The sequence below is a fragment of the Sinohyriopsis cumingii genome, chromosome 5 (genome assembly GCF_028554795.1).
Source record: "Sinohyriopsis cumingii isolate HCF-2022 chromosome 5, ASM2855479v2, whole genome shotgun sequence".
NCBI lineage: Eukaryota > Metazoa > Mollusca > Bivalvia > Unionida > Unionidae > Sinohyriopsis > Sinohyriopsis cumingii.
This window is the reverse complement of record NC_142965.1, coordinates 43,738,537-43,758,807: the sequence shown is the minus strand read 5'-3', so window position 1 is coordinate 43,758,807 and position 20,271 is coordinate 43,738,537. Positions and strand designations below refer to the sequence as shown.

Sequence of the window (20,271 nt, the reverse complement as noted above, 5' to 3'; positions counted from 1 at the left end):
GTTATTAAAATAATAAGGTGAAAGAATCTGCGATTCAAACCAAAAACTATGTTGTCACCACTGTCTGTGTCGATTGTGTCTCGTCAATACGGCCATGTATTAGATGACACCTTGGTAGCAAGAGGAACATACATTACTCTAGTATGGTCATCGCAGTGCACATTTCAGTCCGAGAGTTGGATTTGACCCTATTATCTTTCACATCATTCCATTTAACCACCACGTGACACGTGTTAACTATGTAATAAGAGTATCATAAATATAATTATATTTGTAATAGTCAAAAGCAATTTGTGACAAATACAACTGTTTGTAAAAAAAAAAACAATAATAATTTTCGGAATTATTTTGTCATGAAAAATTAAAACATGTTAATATCATTACATTAGTAACAAGAGTATTCGGGAAATTCTTCACATTGCTTCCTGACGGAAACTACTAAAGAACTGGTGCAGTAAAAATGTACCGTGATACTTACCAGTGGAATGAAAATACCAGGCTAAACCGGTATACCAGTAATGCAGCGCACTGCTAACTCATTGTCAAACCTTGCATATAAATCTTGATTAGACATCATTGCCTAAGTGATGCTTGTTGTAGGTGACTGTTCTGTCGGTGTTAATTACGAGTAACTCATTTCTTCTCCTGCTTCAGAATTATGACACTGAATATCCAGACTCATGTTTCCAGCATTACTTTCCTAACACTCTGAACACGTTTCGCACATGACTAACAACAAGGTGACGCACAGGTTAAGTAACTGGGTTGAATACCTGTTCGAGGTAAGAACAGCGCCACAAACAACACCAACGGTTTTGCTTTTCTTTCAACGAACAAGGTCAAAAAGATATTTGCAACAGATCCACACAAAATTTGCATGCATCACCAATCCACCAAATAATGTCTCTACTTATCAACATTGTATTGTCAATAGGGTCTCGTGCGAATAACTTAGCTATAACATATCAAAGTCACTGATTAAATTTACCTATAAAATATCAAAGTCACTGATTTTTGCTGCACCAGCTGTTGCACCTACTGTCACAAACACGCCTGAAGTCCAAATATTTTCAGCGATTGAAAAATGAAAATTTGTGTAGAAAAAACAAATCAAATGTAAAATCAATTAGAACATTACAAAGCCGGTATTATTCGAGCCCAGTGCATACAACACACAGTGATGCATTCAATTTACACCCTAGTTTAATGCAAAATATTATAATTTGAACTTTATCTTGTGAACAAATCTATAAAGAATAAAATAAACAACCGGCAGTATGTTTTGGTTCAAACCAGACGATATATTAATCGTGGCGTGAGGCACCACAATATGGCATACTTAACCCTCTGACCTTCCTCAGTGATTAACAACGGATTAATTTATCAGCTGTCTGAACTTGAACCCGAGATAATGAATGTCCGAACATTGTCTTGGTGTGTATGTCTTCACTGACAAAAGTAGTTAATCATTATAAGCTGACATATATTTGCATGTTTCCGACAAGAATAATACCAGTCAGAGACCTAAATTATATATCATCGTATGTTTCCGTCAAGAATTATACCAGTCAGTGACCTAAATTATTTATCATCGCACGTTTCCGACAAGAATTATACCAGTCAGACGCCTAAATTATTTTTCATTTCATGGTTCCGACAAGAATTATACCAGTCAGAGACCTCAATTATTTATCATCGCATGTTTCCCACAAGAACAGAAATAGTCAAAAACCTAAAATATTATTTATCATCGCACGTTTCTGACAAGAATTATACCAGTCAGAGATCTCAATTATTTATCATCGCATGTTTCCCACAAGAACAGAACAGGTGAGACCTAAAGTTAATAAACTTTTTAAGAAAGAGCTTATTCATTCTTTGAATAATTTAAACTAGATCGCAAAATGTACTATTTTGGCACGTCAAAATACATTTCGCACATGTTCATGACAATTTAAATTGTTCAACAAACATAATGCAATTTGAATTGAAGGGTCTAAGTATACTAAGTAAATAATGAAGTAAATATACCACATAAACAAATGAATGTATACTGAATAGTAGTATTATCACAAAAATTGTCTGGAAAATGGTAGCTGGTACAAAGTTTTGAATTGTGCATGTTTAATTAGTTTCATCGTTTATGTTCGTGTTTGTGTGTATTTTTATGTGAAAATATTGGATAATAAACGGTTCTACAGATTTATTATGATCAGATATTTGTGTATAATCCGATAAATCACCCGATCCCCAATATATGTTGATACTGATGGACGATGTGTTGGCCTGATGTCACCTGTTCATTAAAATGTGCAATTTTGCTGCATGCAAATCATTCCGGAACAATCCTGCGTGCACTTTAGACACATACCGGTAATTGGTAACAGCCATATCTAGCGCGAAATTCAAAATGGCCAAATGACAGATGGTTGTGTTATTCCACGTGGATTTACAATTTACCATACATAGTATTTGCTCCGGAAAGACAGTGCACATGTCACCAAAAGAACCCTTCAGCCGACAGTAGTTCCACAGCCGCGAGAAATACTGGTAGGTGTATAAAACGTACCCCGATGTGTGCAGCCACACTAACTCATATTATGCATAAGATGACCGTTACAGCAATATATGTTTACAATACTGTACGACTTAGTTATTACTTTGCATTGTATTTTAGGACCTCACATTTACAGATAGTAATGTAAAAATGTTGTAAGAAAGAATTATTGTATAATACTCATAAACCTCCATGATGACAAGATTTATTTTCAACAGTCCAATTCTCATAAACTTCCGTGATGACAAGATTTATTTTCAACAGTCCAATTCCCATTAACCACTATGAAGACAAGATTTATTTTCAATAGTCCAATTCCCATAAACCTCCGTGATGACAAGATTTATTTTCAACAGTCCAATTCTCATAAACTTCCGTGATGACAAGATTTATTTTCAACAGTCCAATTCCCATAAACCTCCATGAAGACAAGATTTATTTTCAACAGTCCAATTCCCATAAACCCCCGTGATGACAAAATTTATTTTCAACAGTCCAATTCCTATAATCCACCATGAAGACAAGATTTATTTTCAATAGTCCAATTCCCATTAACCACCATGAAGACAAGATTTATTTTCAATAGTCCAATTCTCATAAACTTCCGTGATGACAAGATTTATTTTCAACAGTCCAATTCCCATTAACCACCATGAAGACAAGATTTATTTTCAATAGTCCAATTCCCATAAACCTCCGTGATCACAAGATTTATTTTCAACAGTCCAATTCTCATAAACCTCCATGAAGACAAGATTTATTTTCAACAGTCCAATTCCCATTAACCACCATGAAGACAAGATTTATTTTCAATAGTCCAATTCCCATAAACCCCCGTGATGACAAGATTTATTTTCAACAGTCCAATTCCCATTAACCACCATGAAGACAAGATTTATTTTCAATAGTCCAATTCCCATAAACCTCCGTGATGACAAGATTTATTTTCAACAGTCCAATTCTCATAAACTTCCGTGATGACAAGATTTATTTTCAACAGTCCAATTCTCATAAACTTCCGTGATGACAAGATTTATTTTCAACAGTCCAATTCTCATAAACCTCCATGAAGACAAGATTTATTTTCAACAGTCCAATTCCCATTAACCTCCATGATGACAAGATTTATTTTCAACAGTCCAATTCCCATCAACCGCCATGATGACAAGATTTATTTTCAACAGTCCAATTCCCATAAACCTCCATGAAGACAAGATTTATTTTCAACAGTCCAATTCCTATAATCCACCACGATGACAAGATTTATTTTCAACAGTCCAATTCCCATAAACATCCATGATGACAAGATTTATTTTCAACAGTCCAATTCCCATAAACATCCATGATGACAAGATTTATTTTCAACAGTCCAATTCCGATTAACCACCATGATGACAAGATTTATTTTCAACAGTCCAATTCCCATCAACCTCCATGATGACAAGATTTATTTTCAACAGTCCAATTCCTATAATCCACCACGATGACAAGATTTATTTTCAACAGTCCAATTCCCATAAACCTCAATGATGACAAAATTTATTTTCAACAGTCCAATTCCCATAATCCTCCAGGATGACAAGATTTGTAAACTTTGCCATCAACTATTGTAGGTCTTGGTATTTCTTTGGATATTTTTTTTTCTTGACTGCACTTATAACTTACTAGTGAAAAAACGCCTAGAATGTTTTGTTTTATAATTACATTAGATATGCTATACCATATTATTTCTATAGCTTCTCCAAAAAGTGTCAATTACGTAGACGTCAATGGAATTCGTATAGAAAGAAAACAAACTTGTGGCACAGTACATGGATCATAATGATGATTCTACTTAACACTTATCTCCACAAAACCACATATTAAGTTGCATTTTATGAAAACACGAGCGTTTATTACTGTATTTCTTTGTTTTGCCTTTGGGTTTGCGGGAAGGTAAATATCATTTGTGATTTTATTTACTGTAAAGTTTGCAATTTGAAGATGCTAAAATAAAAAGAGGGTGTCCCTACGACGATTGTTGTATTTTGCATATATCTTTGGTGACCATTGTTTGTAATAAATCAATAGAACAAACATAAATTCATATCGTTATTTGCCAACTGGCTATTTCTTGATTTTCTTCTTTTATTCTTTCTTTTTCTTGTCAAAACTTTCTTTATAAGTTTCATACTCGAGGTTTAGGTTATATAATCAGTGCTTAAAGTGTTAAACTCGCGACAACAAAAGTTAATTTTTATATTAAAGTTTATTGTTAATTTATATTGCACTTGGGAGTGATATTATAGACTTTGATACAATTGTGTGCACCTGAGAGGGTTTTATTTATTTTCCGGAACTGAAGAGCACTGGCGTCCGCGGAAATTACACAGAGATGGTGGGGGGGGGGGACCAATGAGATATATTTATACTCTGCACGATGATTTTGCTAAGTTTTATAAATGCGGACGCCCATGCTAAAGAGTAGCTGCTAAGACGCGTATAAAAGTTGCCTTTAAGTGTTTACCATTTATCGTTGACCGTTTTCATAGACGAGGCATAACGTTTTTATTATTGCAATATGCATGGATTTAAATTATCATTATGTTGGATTTAGACAAGTATACTAGATTTATTTGGGCTTTTGTACCTTGTATGCATGCAGAGAAAATAAAGTATTGAAACGTCTTTGGAAGCTTTATGTATATTAGAATATCAAAGATAAATTATATGTACTGATTTAGACCTATGTTTCAAATGTGTTGACAGAACGTTAATTTGTGATTGGAATGTTGGAAATATGTTACATCGATAGCTCAAATGCTTTCCATGTATTTACAATACATAGAATATTTCTGCTTTCTAAAAGATCTCAATTTGTATTGGTCAGTTGGTTTGGTTGTCTCATCCGAGTTTGTTAATAGCTATAAACATCTTCGTATGACCTGTGGGGCGGCGACGAGAGCTGTAGCTTGGTTAAAAGTGACAATAGTTCGTACAGGAATGTCAGTATTATCAATCACGTTTTGTGTTACTTGTTTTGAAAATCATATAACTATAATTAACATAACAGGTCTTCTTGCATGCGAGAGAAAGTGTCTCGTTAAACCCATATATTATGAAATAGAATCTGAGTACAAAGCGCTATATGTGTAATCACACAGATAAAATCTCTGATACAAATTAAGGATATTATAAGCAAATTTTGCTGAAGGTAAACAGGATATCATGATGCATACTTGATAATCGAATGGCACATTGATTCATTGTAAGAACAGCTGCCAGGTGCCCAGTATATCTTTAAGTCACTCCCTTAAGTTTACGCTCATGCAAGAGGCTTGTATGCACAAAGCACGTTATTTATTACAAGAGGATTGAAAAACAATTGCGTCCAGTAGAAGCTTTCGAGTTAGATACAAGAAAACAATAAACTCTTACCTTTAATTCTGAATATCTATCCTCTGGAAAACTCAATAGTCTGCACAAAGGTAATTGTACACTGATTTGTCGTTCAACTGATAAGATTCTACACAGGCACAAAGCACTACCGACACCATATGTACTGACGGAGCATGCCAGAAACCAGCGCGCGTGAAATTTGATACCGCCCCATCTTTCTTAACTTACAAACCGCTTTCGCAATAACACTTGTTGTCATGGTAACGATGCACCACCAGGTCACGCCTTAATCACCCACAAATTTTCTTGCAAACAACCACTTTTCTCCCCACCACGCTTTTTCAATTAACACCATCTTATTAATTGGGATGTTTTCGTTCAGGTCGTGAAAGGTTAAAAAAAAAAATACTTTTTGGGAGATCTTCACACTTAACGATGTTTTAATGGTATTATCAGTATTTATTCAGCTGACCAGTGTATATGCTGAAAGAAATATATATGTTATGAAAGTCTGGTGAAATCTCATGACGAAAAGGTAAGAAAACCAGCAGGACAAATGATGGAAAGTCCGTATTTCTATGTTTCGCATTTTTTTAATACTCCAACCGACTTGCACATGGCATTAGAATCGCTGTTGGAACTATCGTCTTGAATATCTATCTATCTATCTATCTATCTATCTATCTATCTATCTATCTGTCTGTCTGTCTGTCTGTCTGTCTATCTGTCTGTCTGTCTGTCTGTCTGTCTATCTATCTATCTATCTATCTATCTCTATATACATTATATATATATACATTAATTAAAACCGATGTATGGGATGTTCCAGCATTGTACAAACTTCTCTTCATAGATGTGAATATACAAACGGAATAGGCAATATAAGGACATTAATATAACAGTATTTTACCTTAATTAACTGACAGCTTCTTTCAAATTGCAACGTCCGTTGCTTCAATGTTTGAATTGTCTAATGTGTTTAAAAAATATCGCAATCTGCAGAAAAATAATTTATGGTGGGAACTTAATAAATTTAATTTGATAATGCTATACTGGCAGGCAGTATTGTCCACGTTACAGAACAAAAAGAAAACTTAAAACTTAAAATTTTGACAGCTGTTGGGAAGAATTATGATAATTCTGTGAAGTTAAATGTTGAATGCAGTATACAGCAATCTCGTTTCCATTTTATTGGAGGCGTGGGGTGTAATTGTCTAAACGTGATATTGAATAAGTCACAATGATACAATAAACACTTCAAATGACTCATGGTCAGACTTAAAGGCTATAAATGTACGGGAAAAAATGCATTTCTTTGTTTAACGTGGAAAATGCTTCACTCCCCTTTAAATGGCACTCACTGTCTACTTATGAAATCTTTCGCTTTGTTTCACTTGGCATTTCTAGTTCATATCTGTGAAAGCATGTTTGAAAACAGAAGAATAACTTGACCGGAATAAACTGTTGGCCAGATGGGTGGAGAACTATTCAGAGCTACACTCCTGAGAAACGTCAGTCACCGATGCGGCCCTTAGCAGCATACAGAAACTGCCCACCATGGAGGAGCTCGACAAAGTGCCTACCTTAGAGGAGCTCAGCAAAGCAATTGACTCCCTACCAAACGACAAATCACCAGGTAGCGACCTGGAGCACCTACATGAGGAAAGAGCGCCGGCTCATCACCTTCCATATACGATGCCTAAAACGCATCCTGAAAATCAGATGTCAACAGCGTGTCCCACACAGCGAGATGCTGCAGCGTGCAAGTATACCCAGCATGTATTCCCTGTGAAAACGCCGCCTTCAGTGGCTCGGACACGTTCGACGCATGGAGGATGGGAGGCTGCCAAAGGACATCCTATATGGACAGCTGGCCTCTGTCACCAGAAGAGTCGGCCGCCCCTCACTCTGTTTCAAGGATGAGTGCAAGAGGGACATGAAGGCATGCGACATTTCACCCGACGGATGCGAAGTGAAGACCTAGGATCGAGGCACCTGGAGACTGACGGTCCGCAAGGGCATAGCAGTCGCTGATGTGAAAAGAGGCAAGCTGGCGGCAGAGAAACGTGAGAGAAAGAAGAGCGAGGAAGCAACCGCAGCAACTCAGACTTCCCAGTATGCCTGCACCAACTGCAATAGGGACTGTCACTCGCGCATATGCCTGCACAGCCACAGCAGACGATGCCAAAAGCCCATAGACAGACGACACTCAAGGGACGCTATTCGCATGGTCTCTAGAGACCAATGATAAATAAACCGTTATTATGCATACAAGTAAGGCAAGAGATACAAATCATAGTGATATCCCTTAGACAGCTGTTGAGATGCGGATGATGGGTGTATTTGTTCTTGAATTTATTGGTTTGAAATTTATGTTTTTGACTGGGATCGAACATAACACATGTCACTGAGTCTACGGTTGATGAATGCACGTTTTATTGCAAATACAGTATAAATAATATATGATATTATTTTTGTAAATCGTTGAATTTAGTGTTGAAATAAAGTCTAAGATTTCGTCAGCGAAATCAGTATTGCTTTTATGTTAGTAAGTTCGCTGAGATAGATAAAGCGGATAAGTACGAAGAGAATACTAGAGTATTTACTCTGATACAACCCTGATTAACTGCAAACTGCACACACCCAAATCTATTTTCGCACAATGAGCCGGTCGATCTGGGTATATGCAGTTTGCTAGGAGTTATCAATAGAATAAACAACATATACCCTGATCACAATATGACGGCAGATCAGGGTCCATTTGGACTCGATTTATAAAGTATGTCAGTGATCACGCAAAATGTAAAACTGTGGAGAAATAGTTAATCTTTTTGATTTTTCTTTCAACTGTTTTCAGCAGCTAATGGTTGGAGGTGTTATTTGTATGTTAACAATATTACTATGTATAAAAAACAACGTGTAATTTGTCAGAAACTAAATGTGGCAAGAAAATAAAGTTGTCAAATATCCTATTAATAACTCAAACATGAAACATCTCCATCATTTTTTATTCCTTTTCTAGCGCCATAACTTTTTAAAATCTTTTCTAGCCTCCCTTTTTCTATTAGACCTAAAACATCGCCATGATTTTTTCTTTTCTAGGGCCCGTTTCTATTTTAAGCATGAAACATCGCCTTGATTTTCGTATATCTATCTCAGCGCCCCTTTCTATTTTAAAAATGATACATCGCCATTATTCTTTGTCTTTTAAGCATGAAATATCACCAAGATTTGTTTTCTTTTCTAGCGCCCCTCTCTATTTTAAATATGAAACATCGCCATTCTAGCGCCCCTTTTTATTTTAAACATGAAACAGCGCTATGATTTGTTTAAATCTTTTCGAGCGCCCCTTTCTATATTAAACTTGAAACATCGCCATGAGTTTTTACAAATCTTTCCTAGCGCCCCTTTCTATTTTAAACCTGACACATCGTATTGATATTTTAAAGTCTTTTCTAGCACCCCTTTCTATTTTAAGCATGAAGCTTTGCCATGGTGTTTTTAAAATCTTTTCTAGCGCCCCTTTATAATTTAAACATAAAACATCGCCATGATTTTTTAAAATCATTTCTAGCGCGTTTTTATTTTAAACATGAAACATCACCATGATTTTTTAAAAAAATCTTTTCCTGCTCCCCTTTCTAGCTGAAGAATGAAATAATATCTCCATGATTTGTTTCATTTTCTAACACCCCTTTGTCTTTCAAACCTAAAACATCGCCATGGTTTATTTTCTTATCGAGCCCCACTTTCTATTTTAAACATGAAACATCGCCATGATTTTTGTATATCTTTTCCAGCGTCCCTTTCCATTTTGAAAAAGAAACATCGCCAATATATTATAATTTTTCAAAAATCTTTTCTAGCGCCCATTTCTTTTTTAAACATAAAACAACGTCTTCATTTGTTTTATCTTTTCTAGCGCACCTTTGTCTTTTAAACCTAAAACATCGCCATGATCTATTTTCTCTTCAAGCGCCCCTTTTTATTTTAATCATGAAACATCGCCATGTGTTTTTAATCTTATCTAGCGCCCGTTTATAATTTAATCATGAAACATCGCCATGATTTTTTATCTTATCTAGCGCCCGTTTATAATTTAATCATGAAACATCGCCATGAATTTTTTTATCTTATCTAGCGCCCTTTTATAATTTAAACATGAAACATCGCCATGATTTTTTTAATCTTTTCTAGTGCTCCTTTCTATTTTAAACATGAAACATCGGCTTCATTTGTTTTGATCTTTTCTAGCGCCCCTTTGTCTTTGAAACCTAAAACATCGCCATGATTTATTTTATTTTCTAGCGCCCCTTTCTATTTAAAAACTTAAACATCGCCATGAGTTTTGTATATCTTTTTTTAGCGTCCTTTCTGTTTTAAATAAGAAACATTGCAATGACATTTTAAAACTCTTTTCTAGTGCCCCTTTCTATTTTGAACATGAACATCGCCATGATTTTTGTTATCTTTTCTAGCGCCCCTTTCTGTTTTAAACAAGAAACATCGCCATCATTTTTAAAATCTTTTCTAGTGCCCCATCTGTTTTAAATCATGAAGCATCTCCATGATTTTTTCAAACTGAATTTTGTTTCTCAATTTTTAAAAAAATATTTTCTAGCGTACCTGTATGCTTTGTTTGCATTGTGTGTTATGCTTATACGCTTTTGCTTTTGTAATAAGGACCTGGATTCTAATTTGGAGACGAGTTATAATTCTTTAACATGTGTGACAATTAGTTTTTCATGCAATTCAACAAAATATATAATGTGTTTCTTCTTGTGTGATCCACTGATAGCACGTTCTTGTCTGTTTTGATGTTTATTTGCAACGTATAATAAACTTAACTTGGAATGAATAGCAACATAAAATAGTAGCAATAAACTATTGTTTAATACAAAATTTTATACTGTTCTGGAAAAAACATTTGTAAATTTTGTTACTTCGCTAAATATTCTCTTGTCAACTGGCTACTAACAATAATACTGAATTGTACAGACGTGGATTTATGAAGCAATAAGTTGTTTGTTATCTCCTTTACGAAGGACAGTTATTTCTTTGCCGGTATTAGAGCCATGATTTGACAAAAATTAGTCACTGTAATTAATTAATCTCTTATTGTGAAGAAAATACCTCCAGTAACACCTCTAAAACATTACTGACTTGTTGCCGAGTGCCGAGAAAAGATTCGTAATGGACACGAGACTACTGTCCATACAGAGAGGTAGAGGAAAGGTGCAATACACGGTAAGATATGTAATTTTAAAAGTCTGTCGAGTAGTGATTCCATGCCTATTATCACTAAATCCTCTTCCCGCAATGACCATTATACATTAAGATCTTTGAAAACTAAATGGTACTCTCCAATAGTACTTATGTCTGTCATTAATATTAAAAGATTTAGTGTTAACATATCTTTTAGATCTGAATGCAAGTGCTATACTGGTATTAACGAATTGGTACTTACCATTACTGGTACTAACGGACTGGGTAAACTTACCACTACTGGATTGATATTTACGTATTTACTAATACATAACTAAATAATTCTCTGCGTGTACAGGTTTTAAATCAAACTTATTATTGATAGAAATTAATATGTTTATTTGGGTCTAGGTACAGATTTTGGAATTTCTTTAGTGTATTTGACATAGTTCCGGTTCTGGTTTCTAATAATAATTAATATTTTTATTTTGTAAACTCAGAATCATTCTAAAAGGTTATGTCCATTAAGTAATTGTTGTTTTAAAAGAAAACTGCTAATTATGACCTAAGGTCAAGTAGAGAACTGTATGATCTTGAAACTGAGAGGACTTTTCATTCCTGCCTTAAGTCATTGCAGAGTTAAGTTGTATTATATGTTGAAAACTATTTTCTTCAAATTACTGAATACAATTGATTATTTTCTCTGGAAATACAAAAGCGTTCTGATACAATTCTTGGATAGAGACAGTCACTAGAATTTATACTGAATTCAATGCTGGAATTAAATTACTGTGATTCAACAAAAGACTGTTGGCACATCAACATTTTACGTGCTATTCATATGACCCAGCCCAACAAATGGGAAGTTATTGAATTCTTCTAGAAACGTCTAAACCCCATCTGCCAAAAGACGCCAATAAGTCTTATTATCAAGATTTTTATAAGTTATTGTCAGCACATACTCATCACCGATTTATAGATCCTATCTAGTATTACGCTCTTAACAGATCCATGTCACTTAGGCAAAATATAACAAAAGATATTTTGTACAATTTAGAACCATGAGAGGTATACATTTTTCATTTAAAGGAAACGAGGCTTGCCGAGTTTACTTTTAATGAAGCATTTATACAACGAGGGGTATATCTTTGATACAGTGTAGATACTATACATATATTGCATTTATATCACATACAAATAGATATATTTGCCGTTTGAACGGAGTTAATATTTACTACTGGCAACTGTGTATTAACTGAGTGAATGAACTCATCACATAACTGCCGAGTGTGTCCGCTACAAAATGCAGTTCTATGCCTATTTCGGTTATTCACAATCACCTTTGCATATTGATAAGTTGATTGTTTCCTTTTCTGAGTTTCTATATTTCTTCACATTGATTACATCAATATAATGAACACTTATGATTTAAAATGAAAATATGGTTTTAATGAAAAGAGTAGAGAATTACAAACACATAGTTAACTACGCCATTCATATGAACGCTAAGCCATTGACGTACCGGCGCATAGAAGTTAATGTGGAATAGAATCTAAACGAAATGACGAACCATCAAGAGGTAATTAAAATATTGTAATATATGTACAGTTAATCACAGTCATTATTTTGCTTTAATAACAGTACTACCGACCATAAAACTCTCTCTCTCTCTCTCCATTTGGTCGGATTGACTTTAAAACTCTCCCTCTCCCCCCCCCCCTTGCTACGATGGTCCAGAAAGAGATGGCGAGAAGGCGGCATTTGGACATTTTCATATTTAATTAATAATATTCGATTTTTAGAACATTATAATAGGTTTAGACAACAAGAACAACAGCAAAACATTCAATACATTACTGTATGTTGACAGGCTTGCAACTTTGTATCATTCATTATATAAACACTGTATATAAATCCCAAGGAATGTGCACACATACCGTTAAGACAAATCATATAGCTTGTAGGTTACTTGGTGTTAAGTTCAATTTCAAGGTTTTCATCCAGAGCAAATTGTGTTTTTTCTCTCACTCCAGATTTCTGCGCAGTTTGTTTGCTATGCAGGGGGAAGGGGAGGGGGCAGAAAGGATTGCGATGAAATTGTGTTCCATATTAAATTCATTTAGAAAATGGAGATTATAAATCTTTTTTATCTTTATTTTCATACGTCCCTAATGATTAATGTGCGGAAATTCATCATTGATCTAGAATCAACAGCATCGGTTGCGAGAATGTTTATATATGAACTTGGATAGAACAAGTTCAACTTCACAGTTTTATATTATCTGCTGAGATTAATGCTTAAAAATTCCTTTACGCATAACGGGAAAGTCAAATCCCATTCCAATTAAGCAAACTATCTGCGTAAACATTGTTTTCCACATACTCATGGGAAAAACTCCAATTTCTCGAGGCATTGACTTGAAACCACGCAAAGCCTAACATTAATTTCAAATCTAATCAAAAGTAAAAGATCATTCTTTTATTTGTGTCAAATACACTGTACAGACGGTTGAGAAGAGGGATGAGAACATCGGAAAGGTCTGGAACAGTAGATGAATCAACGTGATTATATTGACATATTCAATGAATTTGGTTCTGAACTCAAAACAAATGTTCACAGTGTAAACTGATTGGGGAAAAAGTCAACATGACAGCCTTAACGACTATTCCATGTTACCCAAAGACACGTAAATCAACGCAATTGCTTCATATCGGACACAAACAGTTATGACCACTGAAACGAGACGCTTTTATGCATTATTTTTTGAATACTGTCATTGCTTGTTTTGGATTTGCGAAGAAACACAACTTATTTCGAAAACAATTACGTTCTCAGAAACTCTAAATCATTGGTACTAAAATAGTTCAGCAGGCATTTGGGTTTTTCGTTGAGCAAATACCGATTCCTTGGGTCCTGTATTGAATCGATGTGTAATTTGGCTCTTCCTGCCAATCCAATAAGTATATTATCATCAGCCGCTTTTGTTTACCTTGCGTACGTTCGGCGAAGATAAGAGTAGAGACAATGATACGGTCAGAGTCCGGAAAATGCTAGACTGCGATTATGTCAACAGATTTGAGACAGGAAAGATCCGATTGTAGCTGAGATTACATACTTATGATAATGACTCTCGAACTCATTTGAAACTGTTTCACACAATGTGCACTAATTTGAATACATGTTCATATGACGGATTTTTACCTTTGCAAATATTTCACTTTAGCCCAAGAACCACAAGTCAATGAATTCTGTTAATATCAGACAGCTGTTTTCTTAGTATGATACGTGTAAATGTTTTTGACCGTTCAAATATTACCTATTCACTCAGCCACACCTTAAAACTAATAAAGCGGTTCCTACAGAAAATGCCACCACCAAACGTTTATTACGCAAAAATCCCTTCAAGAGCATCCTAAGGTAATCTACCTCGCTGGCCACGAAGTCGCACGCATCTCTGCTCGCAATCTGCCTTTCCAACCTATCTACACGATATCTAAAAATCATTGGACATCTGCGTAACAAGTAAGTTGTCTTCGTGACAGGCTCGTGAACGTGTACCACTAGAGACAAAGGGTCTGCCAAGCAGGTAGTGTCGGATAAGCAAGACGCGATACTGACGTCCCTGGCTAGAAACCGATGGAGACCAGAAGAAAAGAAGAACAAAAAAACAGTGGATAGAAAAGGTGGCTTAGTTCTTTGCTTTACTCTGCACCTCACTGAGGAGGATACCGACCCCAAGGGAATGAATGTCTGGAAAGGGCTGTATAAACATGAAGATTATTATATGTTCATTTTTTCTCCGTTAACTTTACATTGTCAAATCGTTCAGTATTTTACGATATTGTACACCTTCATATTGCATTCACGTGCATAAAGGAACTACGTTCTATTATAAACAAACAATGGACGCAGACGCCAGCACTTTTGATTTGTACACAAACCATGTACACTCGGGTAGTAGGCGGCTTACGTTTTGGTTGATTAAATTTGTTTCTGAATGGAATAAAGCAGATGTTTCGTGGACTGTCACGTACCAGCTGCTTTTTCACATTCCGTGTTAACTTTTGTGATACAATGTTTCTGATTTAGCTAGCTATAAAGTAAACGCAAGCAAGGGTCTTTACAAATAACATACAAGTGACAAGGCATAAACTGTCTTCTTTAGCTGGTAATAAGAATGGAAAAAATATACTTACAGTTTTACACCGTGAATTTCCTCAAAATGTATTTTCTTAGTTCTGCAAATCCGAATTACATGAGCCAAGTCATAGGTTCTCAATCTTGATTATACATTTCGAAATTGTACTGTAATTTCGAACATAAGTACAATTACATCCTCCTTACTGCACTCAAAATGAAATAAGCATTAACTTCCATGGCGTCTTTTTCATAATTGCGATTGAAAGACTTCATATTTTCCCCACATTATGATTTAAAACTTTCAATGACAGAAACAGAAACAACACATTTGCAGATGTCAACACGCTTCTCTCTCGCTTCATCAATCTGATGTATTTCGTGTGGAATTGTCACATATAAATCCAGTCCATAATAAAAAAATATATTCATTCCAGATCAAATGGAAAAGTTGTTGCAATGAGCATTCATAATATGACTCCAAATTTCAATTTTTACTAGATACTTTATTTTCTTTCGAAAGTTATGTGCGCAGTAATAATGTTGTTGATGTCTAATGATGAATCTGCGCTTGTGTATTTAGTTTGGAATACGGCATACATTCAGTTACTATGTTTCTTGTAGTGTATTTTGCTAATATAATTAAGCATTAGGTAGAATAAGAAAATGAGCATATCATGAAAAGGTTACTGCATTTGTATGGGAAAATATTAACTCGTTTTGTCGGATGGATATACTGCACTCCCAAGGTCGTGCAGTATTGACATCCTAAAACTCGTTAATATTTTCGTATACAAATGCAGTAACCTATAACTATAACCCGGCTAAGACAGCTTTGAAGCAGAATGTAGATGTTTTCTTTGTTCCTGATTTCGAACGTTAGCTACTGCAGTATGGCTATGTCATGTATTCTATCAACAACACTCGTTATTTCTTTGGAGTGCTATACACATCAAAGAAACACATAAATAAGTGCACCTACATCCCCACAACCGCCGGGTACACGGTCTGATGCAAACTGTACGACAAGGAAGATTCGAAATTCGAGGCGGGAGAGGTACGCGAGGGATTTGAAAGGCAACTGGCGGAATGTGCAGACTGCCCAAAGGAGCATCCACTCAGACGTCCAGGCTCGTAGCTGCACCAGAATAGATGTTTCGTTAAACGCATGTCGCCCTGGTATGAGAACTACATACAAATAGCATCAATGTTGTTGTGCAGGACTTGCTGGGCATCGTTTCGCTAGAAGGTTCTACGAAAAATACGGGCTTTTGAGTTGTGCTTCCAATGTACCGCCAATTGAACAACCTTACCAAAGAACTCACACAGGTTCCTGACGCTGCTCTGCCACTCGACTACACAATTTACATGTCCTGGTATGCCCGCACGTTGATACGAAGTGTTGCAGGCTTTCGGGTATGCACCGCCGCCTCAACGTGCGTAGACCCCGATATATATGCAAGAGCTGTGCAACGGAAGGCATGCACCAGCAATTGCTGCTTGTATAGCAGAGAAACGACTTAGAGCTTTCGCTAGTTCCGTTGGGAGCCTATCTTCTGTGGAGATATCCATTCAATCCACAATCATTTGAGCACTTCCTTCCTTTGGGCATTTCCACTGCTTCTGTTGCGCTAGACGGCTACAACCGGCTTGGGGATCTGGAGGAGCAGGTAGTACTGCAGACGGTATGAATCGCATGCGAACCTGCTGGAACTGAGGGAACGCTGGAACAGATGGAACCATCTGAAAGGCTGGAACTGTTGAAGCTATAAGAAAAGGTTCTAAATGCTGAAACGGGATGGTGGAGGCGGGTGGGGGGCAGCTAAAAGCCGCACAAAGAGGCTTATGCCCCTTCTCCCCCAAAACTGTTTTCAAAAACAAAATGTACTGGGGAATATTCACTCCAACAAATCATATCTACTACAATAGTTTGCTGCAGAGTGTTGAGTAGGAGGTTTTGGCAACCGGACTGTGCAAAGGGTAAAGACCACCTCACGTGGAGGCCAATCGACCTGAAAGTGACTTCTGTTATAAAAAGAACAAAACATCCTATCGTTGCATAGCCTAATCGCAGTTTTATGCCTTATAAACAAGATTGTCTAAAGCTCTGTTATATACATACTGTTTGGTTGCCATCTGTTTGAAATATCTGAATTAAAATTATCGTCGGGTAACAGCATCAGCGAATAGACTTATCTGCTGCAGCAGTGGCAGGACCGTTAGTGGCGGTGAAGTGGAATAGTACCATGAGTAAGATAGCAATAGCAAAATTAGTAACAGTAATTGCAGTATCTGTATAAGAAGATTTAGTGATACTAGCAGAAGCAATAAGCATACGTGTTTATAGTCGTAGTTTACGGAAGAAAAAGAGGAAACTTTAAGGCCAATGTTGTGGTGATAGTTGGAGAAAAGAAGAATTAGGAAAAGGAGTTGCATGTATATGACCGGGCAATTTTTTGTGTGCATACATTTTGTTTTGGATATATATCCAGGAAGAGCATGTCCAATATGAAGTCTACATTGGCTAGATCTGTACACGGAAAGTTGGACGGCCTTAGGTAGACTAGACAAGCAACTATCAGATCATCTTTTTAAAACAATACAAGGCAATTGAAAGCTGATGTAAGCAGTTTGATGCATTCTTAATCATTCATTTCTTCAATTTGTTATGAATACACATGCTTTGCAACGGACGACGTAAGGAATGTTTCAGTTAAATATAACCATCTAATTTATTATAAGTACAAAGAAAGCAACCAAGACGTAGGCATTGTTCTTTTATGCTTTTGACTGAGAACAAACAAATTTATTAAAAGTCTTTTACATTGTAATCTTACAGAATTACCTATCAGGGAACTAGATAGGAAAATTCAATAATAAGAAAATATACGTAGAAGAAAAGGAATTTTTTAATATAATTATTTTGCTCTTTTACTTTTCTTTTTTTGGGGTGTGGGGGTGAGGTGGGGAGAAGTTACTACTGAAAAGTTAGTTAATTTATGCATCTCGTTTTATCTTGAACAGTCCTAGCCATAATGGAGACAGTACATGTTTGTTCAATCCCAAACTTGAAAATAAACGTGACTGATATTTCGTTTCTTACATTGGAACTATATTTAAATAAGATAAGTCCGATTGATTGTATTATCAATCGTTCGGTAAATATCGACCTAGGTCTCTAGAAAGAAAATGGTGTTGTACTTTGAATTAGGTTATTGTTGTTTTCTAATATGAGTGTATTAGAAGAATGGCAAGAATTATGAAACATTGATGTCAAACTTATTGCATAATGGTCTGTGTCCCCAAAGAATAATTATCGCTTTGGAATAAATAGTTCTAATCACTTTCTTCAACGCTGCCATTTGCAGATTGTCTCTGCTTTATATTTGCAAGCATACACACTATTAACATTGCTTTGATTCAAAGCTATTTATGGTGTCCATTTCTTATCAATATCACTATGGAAACGTGAATCGCAGTGTCGTATACAGATGTCATATGTTAAAATTATGTTGTATGGATATGTTCCAGTTTAGATCTCCGAGTCTTCTCTGGTTGACTACTGTATTCGTAAACCCAATTTTCCTACTTAATCACATAAATTGATGTCGCGTGCAACTGCAGAATATGTCTTGATAATGGTAATTTCCGATGCCAAGAGGAAATCTGTGAAACTATTGCTATATATTAGAAAAAAATATGGTTTTACCATTCCTGGAGTGGAAAGAAATTTCTCCAGGCTTCAAAAGGCAATCCAAACAATTATTGGGGAAAACATTATATAAAATCGAGGAAAGAATTGAATATAGATTATGTCGCATATGTTCAGCTGACGTGCCAAGATGGATCTAAGTTCTAGATTTGTTTTATGACGTACTCCTCTTGAAATGAAAGAACCCTTGACTCAGAGTCTGGCTCAGTTGAGTGTATTTTTTTCTGCTATCTCAAATTATTCAACTCTATTGCCAGTAGCTAGTGCAATGGCCGTGTTAAAAAAAGAAAACTGGATTAGTCATTCCGACATGATCTTTCAGAATAACACGAAGTAACAAAGTCAGTGGAATTACTAGAATGCTGGGTTTTTTAGGCGACGCAAAGTAATGAGTCCTCGCTAACTTCTATATTGAGATGAAGACAGTGGAAAATAGCCAATCCCAAGCGAACAGTCCCAATAGCCTGACAGTAATTTACAGTCATATAACATACCAACCTTATGATAGCAAGTGACATTTTGAGAAAGAAATCGCTCCTCTCAGTCGAACAGACTAATTTGCTTCAATGAAACTCATCTAGTAAATGTAGCGGCCTAAATAGCGTATTGACGAATGAAGCTAATCAAGGAACAAACTAACATTTTGAAGTGACGTATCCTCAATTGCACGACCCAATCATTTTTCAAACTGGTTGATGAAATTGTTGTTGGACTCCGGTTCCGTGAATAGACTTCCTAATAGATATGATAGCCTATTGACCGAATAGGAAGTCTGATAAAAAGAATCTTTAGGAATGGATTTATAACTTAACAATCCAGCAAATCTTTTTCGGCGCACTTGATTATTGCTCTCAGGTTTACAATATTAGTTTATTGTGTTCTCCAAAACTCACTCAACCGCCTTACTCTGCTGTCACGAAATCAGTTGCTAAACACACATCGTTTGTACTAGAATTAAAAGGAGTTCTTCAAGAAATAATTGATTAACTTTATCAATAATTATGTGATGCTATCTTTCCGATTGTTGTGTTTTTATGACGATAACACCAAAGAATATTTTAAAAAACAATATGAAATAATTGTATGTCTCTCTTTATTATATATTTCAATAACAAAATTTTCACAAATATCCATTGAGATGCATTTAGTTCGTAAAAAGACATAAACAATTCTTGCACATATATACCAATCGCACAAAAGAAACACATCACTCTTTTAAGCGAAACTTAAAACAAAAACAAATAGCATACGAAATTAATTTTCATAAATGTAAAAATTATG

General features: G+C 35.6%; 1 protein-coding gene across 3 annotated transcripts in view; it reads right to left on the bottom strand.

Moving 5' to 3' along the window:
* LOC149799040 (glutamate receptor ionotropic, kainate 2-like) overlaps positions 1-20,271 on the bottom strand; it is a 328,910-nt gene that overhangs the window by 241,320 nt on the left and 67,319 nt on the right. For 2 of the 3 annotated variants that reach the window (XM_089958001.1, XM_089958003.1), the window contains exon 1: positions 5,975-6,080. The exons of the other annotated variant lie outside the window; for it this stretch is intronic. The gene's annotated coding sequence lies outside the window, so the exon portion shown is untranslated. Of the gene's footprint in view, positions 1-5,974; positions 6,081-20,271 lie in introns of those variants that run through there. 3 annotated transcript variants of the gene reach the window in all.